The 23,589-nt window shown below is 44.6% G+C and overlaps 3 non-coding genes across 3 annotated transcripts; 1 reads left to right on the plus strand and 2 right to left on the minus strand.

The window, feature by feature from the left end:
• Positions 1-9,329: 9,329 nt before the first annotated feature.
• On the minus strand, positions 9,330-9,401 carry trnap-cgg (transfer RNA proline (anticodon CGG)). Its single transcript has one exon. It is a non-coding gene; the product is annotated as a tRNA-Pro (tRNA).
• A 98-nt stretch (positions 9,402-9,499) lies between these two features.
• LOC132892222 (U5 spliceosomal RNA) lies at positions 9,500-9,610 on the minus strand. Its single transcript, XR_009655408.1, has one exon. It is a non-coding gene; the product is annotated as a U5 spliceosomal RNA (small nuclear RNA).
• A 9,135-nt stretch (positions 9,611-18,745) lies between these two features.
• Positions 18,746-18,818, plus strand: trnaf-gaa (transfer RNA phenylalanine (anticodon GAA)). Its single transcript has one exon. It is a non-coding gene; the product is annotated as a tRNA-Phe (tRNA).
• Positions 18,819-23,589: the final 4,771 nt, after the last annotated feature.

Raw genomic sequence — 23,589 nt, forward strand, 5'->3', positions numbered from 1 at the left:
GTATGCCTCGCCCCTTTTCTTGTCCAAAGTGCTCCCGGAGAACCTTTACTTTAGTCAAACTGATTCATCAAGTCGGATTAATTCATTCGCATGAGGCTGATTTTTCTATTTGCTGCGGCCTTGATGATTGTCAATGTACATTTACAAAATATGAGTCTTACAGGAGGCACATATACAGAAAACATAAAAAGTGGGTTGTGGCCCCTCAAGAATTGACTGTGGAGGACGAGGAGGTTGAAGAAAACGCATATGAAAACAATTTGGTAGAGTTTGATGAGCCAAGCCATGCAGATATCAACACTCTTAAAGAAAGCATACAGAAAATGTTGATGACCCACTCCTTGAAATGGAGAGAGAAACATGTTCTTCCTCAGTTAGTTCAGCAAGACATTACTGATGACGTGGCTGTTATTTTGAGTAACTTCAAAGAACAGTATGACATTCTTATTACTCAACATTTGGAACAAAAAGGATTTAGTTTATCCGACTGTCCTGAGCTTGCAGAACTTTTTCAGTCTCCTGATCTGTTTAGTGAGGCTGCTAATGTGGTTCACTCTAAACATTTGTTTACAGAGTACTGTAAATCAAATCTGGACCTGACTGAATCTGTGCAGTATATTCTGAGAGATTCTCTTGGGTCAAAAGTTGGAACATGTTCATATGTCCCCATAATTGACGTTTTGAAAAAATACTGTAGTCATAATGTTAGGACTAGGACTGTTTTGGCCTCTAGAGGCCGCTGTTATTTCCTTTTCATGTCGTGTTTATTTTGGCCTCTAGAGGCCGCCACTGTTCCTGTGTTTTGTGTTTGTGTTAATTGCCTAATTATCTTCACCTGTGTCCTTAATTAGTTTGTCTATTTATACCCCTGAGTTCAGTCCTCTTGTCACGGAGTCTTTGTGCTGTTATGTTTATCTCCAGTTTCCTTTGTACTGTGTTTTTTGATCTTCTTAGCTTTTGAATTTTTGCACTTTGCTTTTCTTTTGGATTATACTCTTTGTTTTTTTTTGTCTTTTGTTTTGCCCTGTATATAGTGTATATAGTTTAAATAAACCTTTTGATTCTTTTTCTACTTCCGCCTCACGCCTCTGCATTTGAGTCATCCCCCTGGTGGCCTAGTGGGGGTTTGCTGGATTATCCCACCAACGAACCAGGTTCGAATCCCAGCAAAACCCTAACAGAAAGACTCCGTCATGACCGACTCAGCAGAGGCTGCTTCAACTGTCTACCCGGCCAACCTTCAGGGAATTATGGCAGCTTTGACACGCTTCGGAGCGACCATGGACGCTCATGGACGTACGCTCACCAGCCAACGTGAGGCCCTCGCTCGCCACGAGGAACTGCTTCAGCAAATTGGGAAAACCCTGGCACAGCTGACATCTCTGCCTGCATCTCCTGCTCCTGATCCAGTTCCTGCTCCTGATCCAGCTCCCACTCCTGCTCCAGTGCCTCCTGCAATGCTGCCTTCTTCACCTCGCGAACCCAGCCTTCCTGCACCACAGAGGTATGACGGCAAGCACAGTGAGTGCCGAGAGTTCCTTACCCAGTGTCAACTCACCTTTGAGCTTCAGCCTACCACCTACACTACGGATCGCCGCAAGATTGCCTTTGTGATCACCTTATTAGCTGGTAAGGCGCGAGCCTGGGCTACTGCTATCTGGCAAAGACAGGGACCTGAGTGCTTTGATTTCCAGCTGTTTTCTGAAGAGATGCTTCGGGTCTTCGATCAGGCAGACATCAGTACCGACGCAGCCCGAAAGCTCATGTCCATCCGGCAAGGAGGAAGCGTCGCAGATTACGCCATCTCGTTCCGAACACTCGCAGCAGTAAGTGGATGGAACGAGACTGCCCTGGTGTCAGCCTTCCACCATGGTCTGTCTGACCCCATCAAGGACGGTCTGGCCTCTATTGGATGCCCAAGTGACCTCGAAACCCTCATCTCACATGCTATTCGTCTGGACAACAGGATGAGAGAACGCCACCAAGCCTTGAGCCCCCCCAGCCTCCCTACCTCTACCTGGAGACCGTCTACCTCCTTCAGTGACTGTCCAGAACCCATGCAAGTGGGTCGTACTCGCCTCTCCGCATCTGAGAGGGAGCGCAGAAGGAGGGACAAGTGCTGCATCTACTGTGGCAAGCCTGGTCACTTCCGAGCATCATGTCCCGAACTCTTGGGAAAAGGACCGCCCCGTCCAGCCGAGGGAGGGTTGTGAGGGTTGTGCCTACCCTCTCTCCCGGACTCCCTGGCCAAGGAATCTACATCCCGGTCTCCATCTCCTGGGGTGAGTCTGTCCACTCTTGTCAAGCTTTGATAGACTCAGGGGCGGCTGGGAACTTTATGGATATTCACTTCGCCCAAAGCATCAATATTCCGACTGCACCTCTTGAAGTCCCACTGTCTGTGTCTGCCCTCGATGGCCAAGCGTTAGGTGATGGAAGAGTCACCCAAGTTACTTCTCCAGTTTTCCTCCAGTCTCAAGGTCACAAGGAAGAAATATCCCTGCACCTGATTCCTTCACCTGAGTTCCCAGTTATTCTAGGCCTTCCTTGGCTTACTCGCCACAACCCTCGCATAGACTGGGTAACAAGCCAGGTTGTGGAATGGGGCCCTGCATGCCATGCCTCTTGTCTGCTCTCTAGCTCTCCTGTGTCTCCTGCCGAGCCCCCTGATCTCACCGAGTTATCTCAAGTTCCCACAGAGTACTGGGATCTCAAGGAGGTATTCAGCAAGAGCAGGGCCGCCGTTCTTCCTCCGCACCGGGCCTACGACTGTGCCATCGACTTGCTCCCTGGGACTACCCCTCCTCGTGGCAGACTGTTTTCACTCTCTCAGCCAGAACGCAAGGCCATGGAGGAATACCTCAAAGATGCCCTGGTCTCTGGGTTTATTCGACCCTCCACTTCACCTGCTGGAGCCGGCTTCTTCTTTGTCGGCAAGAAGGATGGGGGGCTCCGACCATGTATTGATTACAGGGGCCTGAATAAGATCACTGTGCGCAACCGATATCCCCTTCCGCTGATGTCCACAGCTTTCGACCTGCTCCAAGGCGCCACCGTCTTCACCAAGTTGGACCTACGGAACGCATACCACCTCATCCGTATCCGACAGGGAGACGAGTGGAAGACTGCCTTTAACACCCCGTCTGGGCACTACGAATACCAGGTGATGCCCTTCGGACTCACCAACGCACCAGCTGTTTTTCAGGCCCTAATCAACGACGTCTTAAGGGACATGATTAACCTATACGTTTTTGTCTACCTCGACGACATCCTTATCTTTTCCAAGACCGTGCAGGAGCACCGCCACCATGTCCGCCAGGTTCTCCAGAGGCTGCTACAGAACAATCTGTTCGCCAAGGCCCAGAAATGCGAATTTCATGTTCCCGAGGTCTCCTTTCTGGGATTTATTGTACGGACAGGCCAACTCCAAATGGACCCTGCCAAGACCCTGGCCGTCCGGGATTGGCCTACTCCCAAGTCCGTTAAGGAGGTTCAGCGGTTCTTAGGATTCGCTAACTTCTACCGCAAGTTCATCAGGAACTTCAGTTCTGTGGCAGCACCCATGTCAGACCTCACCAAAGGGACAGGTGGATCTTATGGCTGGTCTCCTCAGGCAGAAAAGGCGTTCAAAGACCTCAAGGACCGCTTCTGCACGGCACCCATTCTGGTTCTCCCGGACACCTCCCAACCATTCATCGTGGAGGTGGACGCCTCGGACAGTGGTGTCGGCGCGGTGCTCTCTCAACGTTCGGAAGGAAAGCTGCACCCCTGCGCTTACTTCTCCCACCGCCTGAGTCCTGCTGAGTCCCGGTACGATGTGGGGGATCGAGAACTGCTAGCGGTCAAACTGGCCCTTGAGGAGTGGAGGCACTGGCTGGAGGGAGCACAACATCCATTCCTGGTTTGGACTGACCACAAGAACCTGGAGTACCTCCAGCAAGCCAAGAGACTGAACCCTCGACAGGCTAGGTGGGCCCTGTTTTTCAGTCGATTTGACTTCACCCTCTCATACCGCCCCGGCTCCAAGAACACCAAACCTGACGCACTGTCCAGACTGTTCTCTGCCACTAACAGGGAGAATGAAGTCGGGCCTATTATCCCTGTGTCCCGGATTGTGGCCCCTGTCCGCTGGGGTATTGAGGAGGCTGTCCGACGAGCCCAACGCCAGGACCCCGGTCCTAGGACGGGGCCACCGGGCCTCTTGTACATCCCACATCAAGCCCGGGCCAAGGTTCTCCAGTGGGGTCACTCTTCCCCTCTCACCGCCCACCCGGGAGCTCGGAGGACCCTGGACTTCCTGAAAAGACGCTTCTGGTGGCCTAACATGGAGCAGGAATTAAGGTCATTTGTCCTGTCCTGTGAGGTTTGCACCAGAACCAAGAACCCACGACAGCGTCCCCAGGGTCTCCTGCATCCTCTGACCATTCCCCGGCGTCCCTGGTCCCACGTGGCAGTCGACTTTATCACGGGTCTCCCTGAGTCACAAGGTAACACGGTCATTTTGGTCTTAGTTGACAGATTCTCCAAGGCCTGCCGCTTCATACCACTGTGCAAACTCCCCTCTGCTCTTGAAACTGCGAAACTTTTGTTTAATCATGTCTTCCGAGTCTTTGGTCTTCCACAGGACATCGTCTCAGACCGAGGGCCCCAGTTCTCCTCCCGAGTGTGGCACGGGTTCTGCAAGGTCATCGGAGCCACTGCCAGCCTCTCCTCTGGGTTTCACCCACAGTCCAATGGTCAGACGGAGAGGCTCAACCAGGACCTGGAAACCACCCTGCGAGGCCTGGCTATGGATAACCTGACATCGTGGAGCACCTGGCTGCCATGGGCGGAGTACGCCCACAACACCCTGCAGTCATCGGCCACCAAGCTGTCGCCATTCCAGTGCCAATTCGGGTTCCAGCCACCTCTGTTCCCGGACCAGGAGGAGGACGCGGGGGTGCCCTCGGTCAACCAATATGTGAGACGGTGTCGCAAGACCTGGAGCAAGGTCAGGAAGACCCTCATACAGACCTCCAGAACCAACCAGACTCAGGCCAACCGCCATAGAAGACCTGCACACGCTTTCCGCCCTGGGCAGCGTGTTTGGCTGTCCACTAAGGACCTTCCACTGCGGGTGGAGAACCGCAAGCTTGCTCCTCGCTACATTGGCCCCTTCAAGGTGGTGCGCAGGGTGAACCCTGTCTCCTACCGGCTCCAGTTGCCCCGGACTCTGAGGATCAACCCCACTTTCCATGTTTCCCTGTTACGGCCCGTACTGACGTCTACGTATGCCCCTGCCCCTAGGAACCCCCCACCCCCCCGCATCTTCCAGGGGCAGACTGTGTTCACTGTGAATCGCCTGCTTGACTCCCGCCGGGTCCGCGGCGGGTTGCAATATCTGGTGGACTGGGAGGGCTATGGTCCTGAGGAGCGCTGCTGGGTTCCTGCTCGGGATGTCCTTGATAAAGAACTATGTCGGGACTTCCATTCGGCCCATCCGGATCGCCCTGGGAACGTCAGGAGACGCTCCTAGAGGGGGGGGTCCTGTTAGGACTAGGACTGTTTTGGCCTCTAGAGGCCGCTGTTATTTCCTTTTCATGTCGTGTTTATTTTGGCCTCTAGAGGCCGCCACTGTTCCTGTGTTTTGTGTTTGTGTTAATTGCCTAATTATCTTCACCTGTGTCCTTAATTAGTTTGTCTATTTATACCCCTGAGTTCAGTCCTCTTGTCACGGAGTCTTTGTGCTGTTATGTTTATCTCCAGTTTCCTTTGTACTGTGTTTTTTGATCTTCTTAGCTTTTGAATTTTTGCACTTTGCTTTTCTTTTGGATTATACTCTTTGTTTTTTTTTGTCTTTTGTTTTGCCCTGTATATAGTGTATATAGTTTAAATAAACCTTTTGATTCTTTTTCTACTTCTGCCTCACGCCTCTGCATTTGAGTCATCCCCCTGGTGGCCTAGTGGGGGTTTGCTGGATTATCCCACCAACGAACCAGGTTCGAATCCCAGCAAAACCCTAACACATAATGATATTTGGGAACATATACAGTTTCAAAATAACCAGTTGGTGAATAAGGATGTCTTAACTGACTATAGAGATGGTTTACTATTTAAGGAGCACCCATTTTTCAAAATTCATTCCGATGCCCTACGCTTACACTTTTATCAGGATGCACAAACTTTCTGCTGTATATTACACCATTGGCAACCTTCATGGAAAATATCGCTCCCATGTCAAACATATACATCTTGCCATGTTATTTAAAGATTCTTTATGGAAAAGCGTTGATTTGGAGACCATTTTTAAACCACTTCTTAGGGATTTAACAACACTGTCGTCAGAAGGATTTACCATTCTTGTAAATGGTCAGGAGCACTTGATGCATGCTGCAGTAGCCACTATATCAGGAGACAACTTATCAGCACACATGGTTGGTGGTTTCCGTATGACTTTTAACTCTGGGCGCATCTGCAGGTATTGCATGGCCACGTCATCAAGTAAAAATGATTATTTTAGTGAAAAGGACTTTACTCTTCGAACTTCAGATGTTCACAAGTACCATCTTGAGTCTATTAAGGAAAACCCAAGTAACTGTGCACTGTATGGGGTGCAAAGAAGTTGTCCGTTTGACTCCCTAGATTACTTTGACGTCACAACTTGTTTACCACCTGACATCATGCACGATGTGCTAGAGGGTGTTATACCATTAGTATTACGTCTTGTCATTTGCCAGGCACATCAAGCAAAACACGTTACCATACATGAGTTTAATGATGCCCTGAAACACATGTCAATAGGCCAAAATGATCGTTCGAACAGACGAGTAGCAGTTTCAGAAAGGATCCTTGGTCATTCTGCAATTACTGGATCAGCGTCACAAAAATGGTGCCTATTTAGACTTTTGCCATTCATCATTGGGGACCGAATTCCAACCGATTCCAGATATTGGCATATGACGCGGTACGCGGTGGTCCGGATCACCGTATTTTCCATACAAAACGAGGGCATTAATTAATTATTTTTCCTGGATTGTGGTCCGGTTCACCGTATGCTGTATTATATTACAATATAAATAAAAACTTACCAAAATCATACTGTGTTTGTCATTTAATACGAGTTTTTTTACAAAGTCGTACATCATTTGTTATTTTTTCTCAAACCGGAAGAGAAATGCATGCGTAAAACACACGCGCAATAAAAGATACCAGTTCTAACGCATGTAAAAAAGCGGGAGCTGCCACGAGGGAAGTGAAAAATAATTTTACCAACTTCACAGTAAGACTTTTTATTTGTCTTCTGAACTTGGTGGTCCGGACCACACCTGAAAACGGCGTGGTCTGGACCACAACGGTAGTCCGGACCACCGCGTACCGCGTCATATATACCTTCTACTACGTCAAATAACTGATATTGTAATGTCATTCACTGTCAACAGAGAAGACCTTTTGGTCCTTGATTTGCTTGTTCAACAGTTTTTATCAGGATTAAGAGAGGAATTTGGAGATGTTTTGACACCAAAATGCCATTACCTGGTACACTATGCTAGATTAATGTCATTGTATGGGCCACTACGGTCCTTGTGGTGCATGAGATTCGAAAGCAATGTTGTTTTGGGAGATGTCTTATGCCTTTTTGCAAAATTGGAAGAGGAACTTGATCTTTCAGAACGACAACTACCCTAAGCACCCATCTAAATCAATAAAAGAATGGCTTCACCAGAATAGGATTGAGTGGGGTTTTGGAATGGCCCAGACAGAGTTCAGACCTAAATCCCATCAAACACCTGTCGGGTGATCTGAGGAGGACTGTGCACAGGAGATGCACTTGCAATCTGTCAGATTTGGAATGCTTTTGCAAAGAGGAGTGGACAATAGAAAAAAATAAGCTTGTTGAGACATGTGGGACCATCAGTTGTGATAGACAGCTGACATCACTGTTAGACAACAGCTAGAATTGATATTTTTTGTTAAGCACATAATTCTATATGTGTTCATACATAGTTTTGATGCCCTCCGTGGGAATCTACAATGTATTGTAAATAGCCGTGAAAATAAAATGAATGCATTTATTTAGAAGGTGTGATCAAACTTTGGGCCTGTACTGAAAGTGCTTCAACTTGTCTGAAGTTTTTTCATTAATATTTTTGTTTGATGCTGAAGCTTTTTACACACGTCTCATCTCATCTCATTATCTGTAGCCGCTTTATCCTGTTCTACAGGGTCGCAGGCAAGCTGGAGCCTATCCCAGCTGACTACGGGTGAAAGGCGGGGTTCACCCTGGACAAGTCGCCAGGTCATCACAGGGCTGACACATAGACACAGACAACCATTCACACTCACATTCACACCTACGCTCAATTTAGAGTCACCAGTTAACCTAACCTGCATGTCTTTGGACTGTGGGGGAAACCGGAGCACCCAGAGGAAACCCACGCGGACACGGGGAGAACATGCAAACTCCACACAGAAAGGCCCTCACCGGCCACGGGGCTCGAACCCAGAGCTTCTTGCTGTGAGGCGACAGTGCTAACCACTACACCACTGTGCCGCCTTACACACATGTAATTATTGTTTTTATTTTTTGGAAGAAAATGAAATTTGTTGTACAATTTCTATGAATATTAATGTGCAGTGTAAATGTCAAAGTTTTATTGTTTTTACATTTGAAAAAAAATAAACAAGATTTTTTAATTAAAAAATGTGTTAAGTTTGTATGTGCTGGCTTTTAAACATATTTATGTACATTGCTATGGGCAGATCATGTACCTTAAAGGTACAAATTAACTTGTCTCTGTGGTGGTACCATTGTGGTACAGATTTGTACCATTGTTAAAGGTACAGCATTTGTACCATCCACTAAAGGTACAAACTTGATCTTGAAGGTACAGATGAGGCACTTAAAGGTACAAAGCATGAAGGTACAAATATGTACCCCTTTTGAAAGGTACAGCTCTGTACCCTCTAAAGGTACTGCCACAGAGACAAGAGTTTGTACCTTTTAAGGTACGGATCTGTACCTTTTTTTCTGAGAGTGTAGGATAGAGTCCGGGTGGAAACAAAAGAAGGTTCTGGCGCAAATGACATCACGCGTGCAGCACCGCCGACCTGTAAATCTGCGATCTAATAATGGCGGACGAGCTTTTAGTGATTTTTGGAACAGAATTCAGACGCAAGAATCTTCTTTTTTTTAATTTATCCGCCAACTTTACAGTGTATTTCAGCACATCACACACACAAAACTGGGGATTTTCTGATGCAACTTTCATTAAACTCGCACTTTGAGAACAATGCAGCCAAGTGAAATCCATGTCACTGGCAGTTCAGATCGACCATTTAAAGTAAAACTTGGGCTCGTCCGGGAGTTGAACCCGGGATCTCTCGCACCCGAAGCGAGAATCATACCCCTAGACCAACGAGCCAAACAACCCACAAAAAGCTGCGTCCATGCAGCTGGAATTGCATTATATCCTTCAAAGGTTACTCTTCAAAAAAGACTTTTCCGCTTGAATTCTGTTCCAAAAATCACGAAAAGCTTACAAAAATATGTTGAACTCATTAACATGTCTCGCTCCGGAAATATTTAGTAAAAGGCGAAAGATTTATGCGGCAATGAAAAGAACCCTGAGCTGCACTTAACACTGGATCAGGTTAGTGACACTGGATTGGAGGTGCAGAAAGCTGGTATTGAGGATTTGCAGTCACGTGACCCGCACGTGTGTACTCCGCACACTCCGGCATATTGGACGGCTTCAGGATAGTTTACCTTGCGCGAGCGTAATAGATCCAGGGAGTAATCCCCAAGAAAATTCGGAAAATACCCCATCTACATCGCGCGATTACTTGTCAAAGTTTGTTCAGCATCTTGAAGGTGACGTGAGGCAGCGTCACGTGGAAAAGTGTTCCAGGTTGGGGATTGCAGATCCGTACAACTTGCCGCAATCCTTGTTCAGGAAAATTCGGAGCTGCGGTGCCGGCGATTTGCCCGATCTGGCCTACCACGACATTTACAATTTTCTCGTTAATCGTGAATCGTGTTACACTGGCAAAGCCCTCAAAGCTTACAAGAGCCTGGAAGCTTATAAATATTTTGTTGCGGGATGGGTATCCCAACTATACCTCAGGAAGTTCCCGAAGAAGAATGTCTACTTGATAACCTCACGGGTAAGTGGCATTAAGACATTTATCATAGAGACTATGCAGGACGTTTTATCTTAATAATGTTCAAAATTTAAACTCAGTTCCAGATAATGACAGGGTTGTAAATATGTATGTTTTTGTCTGAAAAACAGTAAATCTGCGCAGCTTCCGTGAAAACGTGGGCAGCTTTCTTCTCATACTTCCTATTTTTCATGGACTGTAAGGCATTTGCTTATGTAGTAATTTTAATACAGAATTTACTCTGATGAAATTATTCAGACACTCCAACGCCCCCCTAAAGAAAAAAATCAGATCTGCGCGTTTCAGCCGTGAACCGGCATCCGCCATCTGCATCCCTGTTTAAACTCATAGGTTAACCGACTTTAACCGGCTAATGAGGCTCGGTGGTCGGTCAAGATTTTTTTTAGTTTTGGCATCCCTACTATGGATTGGCCTTTCAAAGGCATAGATGAGCCAAAAAGATAAAACATTGTCATAGACTAGGCCAGGGTAGTAGGGCTCGGCATAGCCATTTTAAACGTTAGAGACTGTCTAGTTTCTAAGTATGCAGCTATCATTCAATCCGAAAATCAACTTAACAGATGTACTAGGAGTATTGAATTAGAAGATTACACCAAATGCTGAACAAGATATAACCATTCTCGAAAGATCTACTCCCACACACTTGATAATTAGAACAGGTTTGTCTAAGTTCTATGCGTGGCCTTGCTGTCCAAAATGGCGGATAACGAATATCACGTGACCTCGTGACATCACATGAAATGAGTCAATAGGGTATAGACAGGTCATGACAGGGGATAATCAGAAAAAATTTTGGGTCAGAATTTTTATTGTTGATTATAGTTCTGTAAACTATCCAGAATTTATTTAAATTTGGGGACAGTCAAAATTTTCAATATGGCCACCAAAATCCAAGATGGCCGATTTTCGCTAAAACTTCTCATTTTTTCAAACAATAATTTATATTTTGCCATATTTTAACAGGGTATGGGGGCCTTATGTGATTCCTGAACATTTTATAATATTGTATAATAATTATTAGGCCTATAGCAAAACTTAGTCATCCAATTTGTAATTGTGGAAATAGTTTCACTTTCACTTTAGGGTGAGCATGTGAGCATAGGGTGAGCAATGATAACAACATCTTTAATTAAGACCACAGTTTTGCAGTCTCTTTTAGGGTCTGAAAGCCAGTCTGCTGAATAGGTTTTACATCCTTTCCAGACAATTCACAGTTGCAGAGTAAGCATTTCTCCTCAGGAGACAGAGATAAAAATGGTCCAGATGATAACATTGTTTTGCTGAAACATGGAAAATGCACCCTCTCAAAAATGCAATATTGATAGGCCTACAAATCAGTATGTAATAAAAATGTTTACCTTATTAGATTAATATAATTTTAACTTCATACATATACACCTATGTGTACAAGCCTATTTATAGGCCTACAAAGAACTCTAGAGAACAGGCCTGAAAATGAAAATTTTCCAGACCAGGGTCCCCCAGGTGGCTAACCCCACCTAGATCTGGGCATATACAATGTTAATAATACTTTCTTACCTTTTAAATCACTATCGTGTGGTTGAGTAGTACATGCTTGCTATTGCATATCTTAGAGGAAAGTTTCGAATTCGCCCTCACTAGACAATATATAGCAAACTGTGCAACGTCTTTAAGTCCACTTCATGCCGTAATTGTCACAGGTAGGCTATCTAACATTATAGGGCCCAGACTGTCCATGTCATTGAACTTAATTAAAGATGTTGTTATCATTGCTCACCCTATGCTCACATGCTCACCCTAAAGTGAAAGTGAAACTATTTCCACAATTACAAATTTGATGACTAAGTTTTGCTATAGGCCTAATAATTATTATACAATATTATAAAATGTTCAGGAATCATATAAGGCCCCCATACCCTGTTAAAATATGGCAAAATATAAATTCTTGTTTGAAAAAATTAGAAGTTTTAGCGAAAATCGGCCATCTTGGATTTTGGCAGCCATATTGAAAATTTTGACTGTCCCCAAATTTAAATAAATTCTGGATTGTTTACAGAACTATAATCAACAATAAAAATTCTGACCCCAATTTTTTTCTGATTATCCCCTGTCATGACCTGTCTAGTAAGGTGGCCTGGGCCAATCTCTTACACCACAGCAGAACCTTGAAGCCCCTGTGGCAATCCTCAAAACAGCCCCCAGAAACTGCTGTAACATCACTCACAACTTTAGTTCCTAGCTGCAGTTAGCTTCTGTTTACTATTTGCCTCACAAAAAATGGACACGCATTTTAAATAATGCGGTGCGTCAATCGTAGAGTGGGCTGTGGGCTGTACATTCTGGCTACTTTCTCATCTGAGCTAACAAAAACACTGGACAGGCCAAGACCTCAAGAGACATGGTTAGAAGCACCATGAGTGACTTCACTGATCTTCAGGCTCTTCATGTGGGGCCATCCTCAGCAGCAGCCAGTGGTTTTCAGGTAATGAGAACTCTAACCGGGGTGGCACGGTGGTGTAGTGGTTAGCGCTGTTGCCTCACAGCAAGAAGGGCCTGGGTTCAAACCCCGGGTCCGGCGAGGGCCTTTCTGTGTGGAGTTTGCATGTTGTCCGCGTGGGTTTCCTCCGGGTGCTCTGGTTTCCCCCACAGTCCAAAGACATGCATGTTAGGTTAACTGGTGACTCTAAATTGAGCGTAGGTGTGAATGGTTGTCTGTGTCTATGTGTCAGCCCTGTGATGACCTGGCGACTTGTCCAGGGTGTACCCCGCCTTTCGCCCGTAGTCAGCGGGGATAGGCTCCAGCTTGCCTGCGACCCTGTAGAACAGGATAAAGCGGCTAGAGATAATGAGATGAGAACTCCAACCAAAAAAAGCTAACCAGTGTTTTTGGTTCTTAAAAAAAAAAAACAACTAATTTTCTAAACCTCGTGCTTTTTCCATGCATATCTCATAGACTTCTTCTCCCAAGTTTCCTAGCGCTACATAGTCCAAAATTATAATTGTGTCACCAGGAACTTATGAATATGTGCAGCATGATAAGAATCCTTTAGTTTTAGCTGCACTCTTTTTTTATATCAACTGTCTCACTGATTTGTTTTGAAGAAACAGTGAAAACTCACAAGAAATGAATGATACAGGTACCACTTGTCCTCAGTCCCAATATCTCAGATCAGAACTCTCTACCTTCAGAAGGTAGGTCAGAGGCCCCAGTGAGAATTGAAATCACCACCCCTGGTTTACAAGGCCAGTGCTCTAAACAAGCACCTATCTATTGTAGATTCAGCCCAAAGCAGAACCTTGAGGATCCTCTGCTGATCCTCAAATACCACTTGTCCACCAAGTCACCACTTTTCCATTGAGGGCTGGTTCCGAGCTGGTGTCTAATCTTGAGCCAGTTCTTGAAGTTTCCACAGCCAAAGAACCAGCTCTCAGCCAGGAAAACTGGTCCCAGAGTGCCACCAAATCTTTGCTGGTCCAGAACCAAGAACTGCTTATGTCAGTGGCTAGGACTTGTTTTGCTGGGAAACAATCTTGAAGTATTTTTTTTTTCATACAACATTTAAGGGTTTGTCTCTGAGAAACAACCAAAAACTCCACGAGATGACATGAGGAAGAAACCTTGAGAGCAAGCAGATTCAAAAGAGAACCCATCCTCATCTGGGTCACACCAGATAGTAAGATTATAAATAAGTTCCCTTCTATAAGTTTGTGGCACATTGCCAAAATTTGCAACAGACCCCTTGCACTGACGCCACACTTAGATTAGCAACTGTGACTGCCCTTGTCCTGGGGGACAAATGAACTTTGTTTACATACTGAAGGCAAGCGATACTGGAAATGTCAGACATCTGCAGTTCAAAAACAGCTACCACTAAAAAAAGCTATTCTTCCGGATTGCTTGGATGAGAGAAGCAACGGATAGATACATGCAGAAGTTAGAGCTTATTATCGTTATGGTCCGTGCAAAATTACCTGAAACGACTGGAGTGATGATGTCCATTTGTGGCCTAGGTTTACCTACATGGATGTTGGAATGTACCTTCTCACAGCATTTTCTCTGTTGTAATAAAAAAAAATATATATATATATCAAAACAAAACTTATTGTTGGCTGAAAGAGAAGGGCAGGGAAGATTTTGAATCCAGCAGCTGTGGTTTGTTTACACCCAATAACAATACTTGTAGCATCTTAGCAATCACTGCAAAGATGCCTACAAAAAGCAAGAATCGGAGACAGTTTCACTAACTCTTTACATGCCAGCAGCCAAATCAGTTTGCCTGACCACCACTTCATTCATCGGACATAAACTCGCAAGTAAGTTACGTGAATGAATACAACCTCTGCTCTATTCCAGGTTAAGCACTCGCAAAGAACGACTGAAAAATATCTAACTCCATGGATTGTTGGTTCATAAAATGGCAAGCTCATGGTCACAAACTGCGACTGTATGGCAGGCCTTAGAGAGAACTTTTCTCACGTGCCATTGCTGTTGTGGGCTATCGAAGCTGGAGTGAAACAAAGGGATTCACTGACAGTTACAGAAAAATACTTTCAGTGAAAAACATCTCCTACTCCCAGTTCAGAGATATTTCTTTCTGAAGAAATGCCCAAGTCAAGTTCCTAAGCCCCAATCAGACATTCAAGACAAAATTCCAGGGAGAGAGTAATACTTTTTATGTTTTCCTCTGTTTGAACGATCAGAACAACAAAAGCAGGGCAAAAATGAGCCATATTTAAGACCCATTAAGCATTGCACACAAGAAAGACAGGGTCTGGTTGTCCCACAGAAGAAATTATCACCTGACGCCACACACAAGGGGTCTATTGCTTTACCAAGTAGTCATGAGCATCTGTGTTATTTCCGAATTCATTATAGTCTTCATTTGAAGTCTTTTTTTTGTTTATGTTATGTTATGTTATTGTTTTTTGTCATATGTTTATGTGCATTGATGGAGACTTGGGTGCAAAGTGTTTTGCAGAAATTGCACATGAAAGACACCTTCAGGTCCTCAGTCTTCTCACTGATTTTCAAACTGTCCATCTGGGGCCATTTTCACCAGCAGAAAGTGGTCTTCACATGATGAGAAATCATGAGCAGCACTTGCTCATCTTCTGGTGTCAGTGTTCTCAATATGCCGTCTTTTGTCTGGATCACTTAGCCTAGTTGATTCACTGGATGTACAACCGTCTATGGGCAGCGCTGCTAAATAAAGCCAGTCTTGTAAAATGAAACCCTAGAATGGACTGCAATGACCAGTTTTCACCCATCATATGGCAAAGAGAATCTCAAACTTACTCGTAAGCATGCTGAATTGCATAGGGAAACATCAAGGCATCCGTTTCAGTACCTTAAGATGCAAAACTGGATTTCAGCATGGTATCAGTACACCATCCCGAACATTAGTAAGCAGGACTTAAGAGACCTCAGGATCAAGATAGAAGAATGCTTCTCCACTGGATACCGCTAGCCGAACACTGCTCCTAGTCCCCTCGGCCGGACACCAAAGCGAGACGCATCATTGACCACACCCAGGTCTTGAGCTGATCACGTGAGTTGGCAATGCACTTGGGTCAGAAAGTGATGGACAGGTCAAGTCAAAGCACTGTCTCGGGCGATGACGGAGGAGTCAATGGACTGCAATGACACTGAATCCGGCGTAGAACATGCTGAGGTCTCATGTTGCTCTCGCACATGGGCCATGCGCTTGGCTAACTATTGCAATACTCTGGGCAGTGCTTTTACAAGTTTGCAGAAAAGACGGACTTTTCTGCAAACGTTTTACGACAGTGCTTTGACTCGACCTGTCTGGGAGAGAAGCCCTTTCCGGTTAGGACAGATACCTCTTTTGCCAGACAAGCTCGGGTAAAAGCCACCACAAAACAAGGCTTCGGCTGCCTTTAGGCAAACCAAATTTCAGATGGAGTCAGCAGCACATTCAAAGCAGCGTGGGAGACGTTGAGTGGACGTCAAGGACATCGCTATAACCAGGTGGCCATGACTGCACACGGGGCCTCGTGACAGCGTGGACAAATGTCAGGAGATGCTTTGCTGCACTTCATTTCAAAACGCATACGCTTCAGGGAGGCAAAATCCTCAGGTTGGATGTGAACGAGTCTACGACCTAGCCTAGTTGATTCACTGGATGTACAACCGTCTAACGGCAGCACTGCTAAATAAAGCCAGCGCTGTAAAATGAAACCCTAGAATGGACTGCAATGACCAGTTTTCACCCATCGTATGGCAAAGAGAATCTCAAACTTACTCGTAAGCATGCTGAATTGCGTAGGGAATCATCAAGGCATCCGTTTCAGTACCTTAAGATGCAAAACTAGATTTCAGCATGGTATCAGTACACCATCCTGAACATTAGTAAGCAGGACTTAACAGACCTCAGGATCAAGATAGAAGAACGCTTCTCCACTGGATACCGCTAGCCGAACACTGCTCCGTAGTCCGCTTGGCCAGACGCCAAAGTGAGACGCATCGTTGACTGCACGCAGGTCTTGTGCTGACCACGTGAGTTGGTGATGCACTTGGGTCACTGCTCAAATACCTATGTGCAGTGATCAAAAGAAGACCGCCACCCTGCTTCACACCAAGAGCACAGGTGAAACCAATCCACCAGCAGCCAAACCAATACGGGTAGCACTCAACAGGCCTCAAACCGCACATAGCCAGCAGGATTCGAACCTTGTGCAGGGAAGCCACAAGAGATTTCAAGTGCCTTACCTTCACCATTCAGCCATGACTAATTGAGAGGCTACAGTGGGGCAAAAAAGTATTTAGTCAGTCACCAATTGTGCAAGTTCTCCCACTTAAAAAGACGAGAGAGGCCTGTAATTTTCATCATAGGTATACCTCAACTATGAGAGACAAAATGAGAAAAAAAATCCAGAAAATCACATTGTCTGATTTTTAAAGAATTTATTTGCAAATTCTGGTGGAAAATAAGTATTTGGTCAATAACAAAAGTTCATCTCAATACTTTGTTATATACCCTTTGTTGGCAGTGACAGAGGTCAAACATTTTCTGTAAGTCTTCACAAGGTTTTCACACACTGTTGCTGGTATTTTGGCCCATTCCTCCATGCAGATCTCCTCTAGAGCAGTGATGTTTTGGGGCTGTCGCTGAGCAACACGGACTTTCAACTCCCTCCAAAGATTTTCTATGGGGTTGAGATCTGGAGACTGGCTAGGCCACTCAAGGACCTTGAAATGCTTCTTACGAAGCCACTTCTTCGTTGCCCGGGTGGTGTGTTTGGGATCATTGTCATGCTGAAAGACCCAGCCACGTTTCATCTTCAATGCCATTGCTGATGGAAGGAGGTTTTCACTCAAAATCTCACGATACATGGCCCCATTCATTCTTTCCTTTACCTGGATCAGTCATCCTGGTCCCTTTGCAGAAAAACAGCCCCAAAGCATGATGTTTCCACCCCCATGCTTCACAGTAGGTATGGTGTTCTTTGGATGCAACTCAGCATTCTTTCTCCTCCAAACATGACAAGTTGAGTTTTTACCAAAAAGTTCTATTTTGGTTTCATCTGACCATATGACCTTCTCCCAATCCTCTTCTGGATCATCCAAATGCTCTCTAGTAAACTTCAGACAGGCCTGGACGTACTGGCTTAAGCAGGGGGACACGTCTGGCACTGCAGGATTTGAGTCCCTGGCGGCGTAGTGTGTTACTGATGGTAGCCTTTGTTACTTTGGTCCCAGCTCTCTGCAGGTCATTCACTAGGTCCCCCCATGTGGTTCTGGGATTTTTGCTCACTGTTCTTGTGATCATTTTGACCCCATGGGGTGAGATCTTGCGTGGAGCCCCAGATCGAGGGAGATTATCAGTGGTCTTGTATGTCTTCCATTTTCTAATAATTGCTCCCACAGTTGATTTCTTCACACCAAGCTGCTTACCTATTGCAGATTCAGTCTTCCCAGCCTGGTGCAGGTCTACAATTTTGTTTCTGGTGTCCTTTGACAGCTCTTTGGTCTTGGCCATAGTGGAGTTTGGAGTGTGACTGTTTGAGGTTGTGGACAGGTGTCTTTTATACTGATAACGAGTTCAAACAGATGCCATTAATACAGGTAACGAGTGGAGGACAGAGGAGCCTCTTAAAGAAGTTGTGACAGGTCTGTGAGAGCCAGAAATCTTGCTTGTTTGTAGGTGACCAAATACTTATTTTACCGAGGAATTTACCAATTAATTCATTAAAAATCCTACAAGGTGATTTCCTGGATTCTTTCCCCCATTCTGTCTCTCATAGTTGAAGTGTACCTATGATGAAAATTACAGGCCTCTCTCATCTTTTTAAGTGAGAGAACTTGCACAATTGGTGGCTGACTAAATACTTTTTTACCCCACTGTAAGAGTCATGTGCCACAAAAAAACCCATTTGCAGCACTTACTTTCGCAAAGCCACATCAGCCAAAGCCTCCGTTTTCACCCACGTTCACTGCTTGCGCCAAGCACGGGCCACGAGGCTCGTCGACAACCCGCTGTAACAAATGCAACCGTCGCAACAAATAAGGCCGCTGCTTACGCCACCCTGATGTGCCATGCCTAGCCCGAATTCGGCACAATGAGCTTCTAGCAGTGGGCTTGCTGAAATAGCTCAGTAGGGAGAGCGTTAGATTGAAGATCTAAAGGTCCTTGGTTCAATCCCGGGTTTCAGCATTGAGGAGTGTGGTTTATGTATATCAAAGACTGTGGGGTATTTTTTTGCCTAGGCAATGTCAGTAAATGCTGGTAATTTGGTGCTGAAAACAATCCTACAGCTATGTTTTGGTTCCATGGTGTAACGGTTAGCACTCTGAACTTTAACTCCAGTAATGTGAGTTCAACTGTCAGTGGAACTTCTGAAGGCTTTGTTTGCAGCATCTGAGCTAACATGCCCAGATTTTTTCAATTGCATGCTCCTTTTGGTCGATCACGAGTTCTACTCACGATCGGGTCATACCAAAGACCATCATAAAAATGGTACCTACTGCCGTCTGGCAAGGCACGTTGCAATACAGATGCGAGTGGGGAGACAAACTTTTGCGGTTCCCAGAGGACTAGCCCCCCACTGTAACCTGAGCTATGTAATAGGTGAGAGGCCGAGGGCTACAGAGATCGGTGCTGCCCTTTGCGCTGCATGGTCTGGGAAGGACTTTGATTTCCAGGTCAGCGGTGCTGCACAGGTGATGTCATTTGCACCAATGCCTTCTTTTGTGTCCACACGGACTCTATACTATTATCAGCATTGGTGTGTGTTCTTGATCCGCGTGAGTGGAGCCCCATAGACATAGAGTGTGGATGGATAAAGAAACTCATCAAGTTGTTTTCTGATGGTTTCGGTCCCGTGCGTGCCTGCCACCATACCAGTGTTATAGAAATTACCAGTCATACACACCGCCTAGTGGCCAGTGTTAGTAATTACCAGTCATACACACTGCCAAGTGGCCAGTGTTATAATAGTAATTACCAGTCATGCACGCCACCTTGTGGGCTGTTAGTCTGGAGGATAAAAATGGTATTATACCCCCCCACACACACATCTAGGGGTAAAAGCTGCCAACCATTTTTTTTTTTAGTTAAAATGGTTCCTAAGAGACAGAAATATGGTGGTTGGCATCTTTGGAAATGCCTCTGACTATCCCTTGGCAGCCATTTTGAAACTGACTATTGGACAATCTTGAATACCTAAATGTATGGACTCCTGGAGCAATCTACACCATAAAAGTTGTGGTTAAACCTAAGTTTTTTGTTCAATAGATGTTCTGGTATCTACCAACAAGGATTTTATCTGGTGGCCCTCTTGGAATTCAATATGGCTGCCAGAAATGTAATAAAAATATGTAATTTTACCTTCCAGGAAGATACAAACATGATCTTGGTGTCAAAAATTATATGTCTTTGATGGTTAGAAATAATGTGGTTATATTAAATAACATCCACACTTATCATTAATGAAGCCTTTCCAATATAAAATAATGCTAAATTCCAAATTTAAAAAAAAATATATATATCAGATTTGGTCCACCATTCACTTCAAGCATACTGAAATTAAAAAAAAAAAAATACAAATAGAATGTTTTAAAATATTTCAAAAGTCATGGAAAAGCAGAAAAATATAATAATTTAACATTTTTAAATAACCAAAATAACAAGTGTAAGCCATAGTTCATAACTGCCTACAGGTTGACCACCGAAGCATTATGGGTATCAAAGAAATTTCACTCCATTACCTGCAATATATATTGTTTTTTATGAGTGTGAAACATATGTTATGCTGTCCAATCAGAGACCTGCTTTTATTCACTTAAAAATATGATACTTCAAACATTTTGGTTTGATTTTTCTTGGAAGAACTGGAAAAAGCAGCCAATAAGGTCACTTGTTCCAGAGGCAGCAATCTAGAAGATCCTAGAAGGTGCAGCAGTGTACCTGAAAACAGAGAAAATCAGTGGCTTTATTCAACACGAAAGTAGTTTTCCTCTGCCAATTAAACACTGATGTGTTTTGTAACATGATGCATATTATTTATAAAATGGGAGACAAGGTGCAGATGTGATATTGTACAAGACAGTACAAGACAGCCTTACAAGACATTGTAAACTAGACAGATTGCCTGCTTGCCAGTTTTTAACACAGCCTGGATGAAGACACCTTGGAGCTGGAACAAAGACAAGAACACGTGAATTTGGTGAAGACATATATTTTATATAAAGTAGTCGGTCTCTATAGGAATGGAGCTAACGGATCCAAAGCTACATTAAGTATGAGTTTTTGCACTCATTTCTAAGTCTCACATTTTTAAAAACTGTACACTGAGACACTACTATTTGTGTTGTGGATCCCTTGTTTTTTAGTCAGTCATGGAACCCTTATTCAGCTCCAAGAAGAGAAAAAGAGGAAGGGATATTGACTTCCAGAAGTGCTTCATATGTCAACGAGACTGTGGAAGGAACAAGAATGACAAAACTTTACGTCAAGCAAGTGAATCAGGAATGATGACTTTAAAGACCAAAGCTGAAGAACGCATAAGATATAAAGATGAGGAACATTTTGAGTTTTTTGAATATTTACAAAAGCACATGAATCTGGACCCCAATAGCATCAAGTGGCATAAAACATGCTATTCTCAATTCACAAATGCAACAGAAATAACAAGACTGAAAAAGCAACAAGGTCAAAACCCATGGCGAATGTGAATGGTCTGCCAACTGCATAAACAATTGTGACCCTGAGGATGAGTAGGGTATCTAGCTAAGAACATGCTCTTGGGTCAGTGATAATTAAGTGTTAGCTGTACAAAATGTACATTACTGAAGCTGTTTAAAAGGATATATTAGTGTTATTAATCTTCAGCCCTGTTAATATTGAAGACATTGCTATGATGTTCACAATAAACATTTCATACTTTGCAGAAATAAATGTTCTTGTATGTTCCTTAATTCTTAATTGGTGTCAATACTGTTAATGTCACCGGTAAATTTATTAGCTGTTGAAACGTGTTTAAACAACAAAATTCTTTATCTCTTTAAAAAATTAATTTCATAATATCGTTCTTCAGCAGCCATATTGGAATACTAACATGGCTGACATTTCATGAAAATGTAAAAACTGTACAATTTTTTTCCTCTGTACAAGAAGGATTGTGCTTTGCAGCATATTAATTGTTCTTCATTGCTCCCAAGATCTTATTTTGTTAAAGGTCCCATGGCATGGTGGTTTGTTGATGCTTTAAACGGGCTCGTGGAGGTTTCCGGATGTTATATCCGCAGCCTTTCTCGAAATGAACCCCCGGCACGTAGATATAACCTCCTGGGAGAAAGCCCCATTTCAGCCCTTTTCCCAGTGCGTCGTTTTGCTAATGAGAAGCAGGAGGCGGGGACGGGTAGAGGGTGGGGGCGGGTCTTATCATTAATATTCATGACATGTAAACATGTTACCTCTGATTGGCTAACAGCACTGTGACGCTACCTCCAGTGGGTCAGAACAAGCGGATGTGGGTGTCTTACTATGGCGAGAGAGAAGGAACAAACCGCGAAGGGAAAAATACCGCGCGCTGACGTCATTAAGGTGCGACGCGAGGAAATAAAATAAATTCAACAAATGTTTGGGTTTTTACTGAACAAACAAACAAATAAAATGAACGAGTGACTTAAAAAAAAGAATGTGGGTGTCTTTGTAAAAACTGTTTTGATTGGCTATTATAACAGAGCATGCTGCATGCTTTTTGGTTTTGTAGCACAGAGTACCTGGCTAACTGCAGGAAGCGGTTAGCTGCACAGCTAATGTAGCCATTGCAAGGCTAACGTGGCACCGATTTTAAAACACGGCAAAACGACTTAACAGTTATACACTTACTTGTTCAGTGTTTGTGGCTGATGCGGCAGGGATGCTTGGTACGGACCCAGGCTTCAGTGACAGTTGATGTGCAAAACCTGCCCTGTACTGTCCCAAGTTGTGGAAACATTCCTCAGGAAAATGCTTCCGACAAACATACACCGTCTTAGGTAGACTTGACGGCGTATTATTGGAGTAAATAAAATTAAGCCACTGCGTCTTCAGGGGCTCTCCCGTCGGCAGTAAAAACAGACTCCTTTCTGTGTTGTCACATCCTTGTACAGCGCAATTTCCATGTTTCGCGCGCTTAGGTGATGCCATGTTGTTGTGTCCTCTATGGTCTCCTCACTACAACTGGGCGGGGCAATTCATACAGTGGGTGGGAATCCAGAGGGGGGGCGTGGGGATCATCTCCCTTGCTGACGTAGTAAAGGGAAGAGCTTATCAACGCGCCGTTTTGACGCGCCATTCTCAAATGTTGGGCATAGTTGGTTTACACATTATGAAATTTCTAGCCACTGGGGTGACTTAAGAAGGTCAGAGGAACTCATTTTAACATTAAAAAACCTCAGAAAGTGAAAATTTCATGCCATGGGACCTTTAAATATCTATGGCAGTTTCCAAAACGGCTGCCAAAGCAGGGTCATAGGCATTTTCAAAGATGCCAACCACCCTATTTCTACTTGTTAGGACCCCTTCTGACTAAAAAAAATGTTTGGCAGCTTTTACCCCTAGTTGTGCATGAAAGTGTTATGGAGCGCCCTATTGAGAAATAACCACCAGACTATGTGTTAGCGGAGCTCCGGCCCGCGTGAGCGGAGCCCCATAGGCATAGAGTGTGGATACATAAAGAAACCCATTGAGTTGTTTTCTGATGGTTTCGGTCCTGTGTGTTCCTGCCACCACAGGAAACCCAACAACTAGTGGAGTGAGTAGTGAAGTGTGAAGTAGAGTAGTAGTCAGGACAGTATAGTAGTGAGTAACTTGTCGCTGTTGTCGCCCGATGTCACTGTGTGTCGTGTACTCGCGTACCTGCCATCACAGGCGACCCAATGATGGCGGGAAAATCTCCATGCACGATGTGCGCATGTCATACCTGAATTTTTATTTTTAA

This window comes from Neoarius graeffei, chromosome 9 (assembly GCF_027579695.1).
Source record: "Neoarius graeffei isolate fNeoGra1 chromosome 9, fNeoGra1.pri, whole genome shotgun sequence".
Taxonomy (NCBI): Eukaryota; Metazoa; Chordata; class Actinopteri; order Siluriformes; family Ariidae; genus Neoarius; species Neoarius graeffei.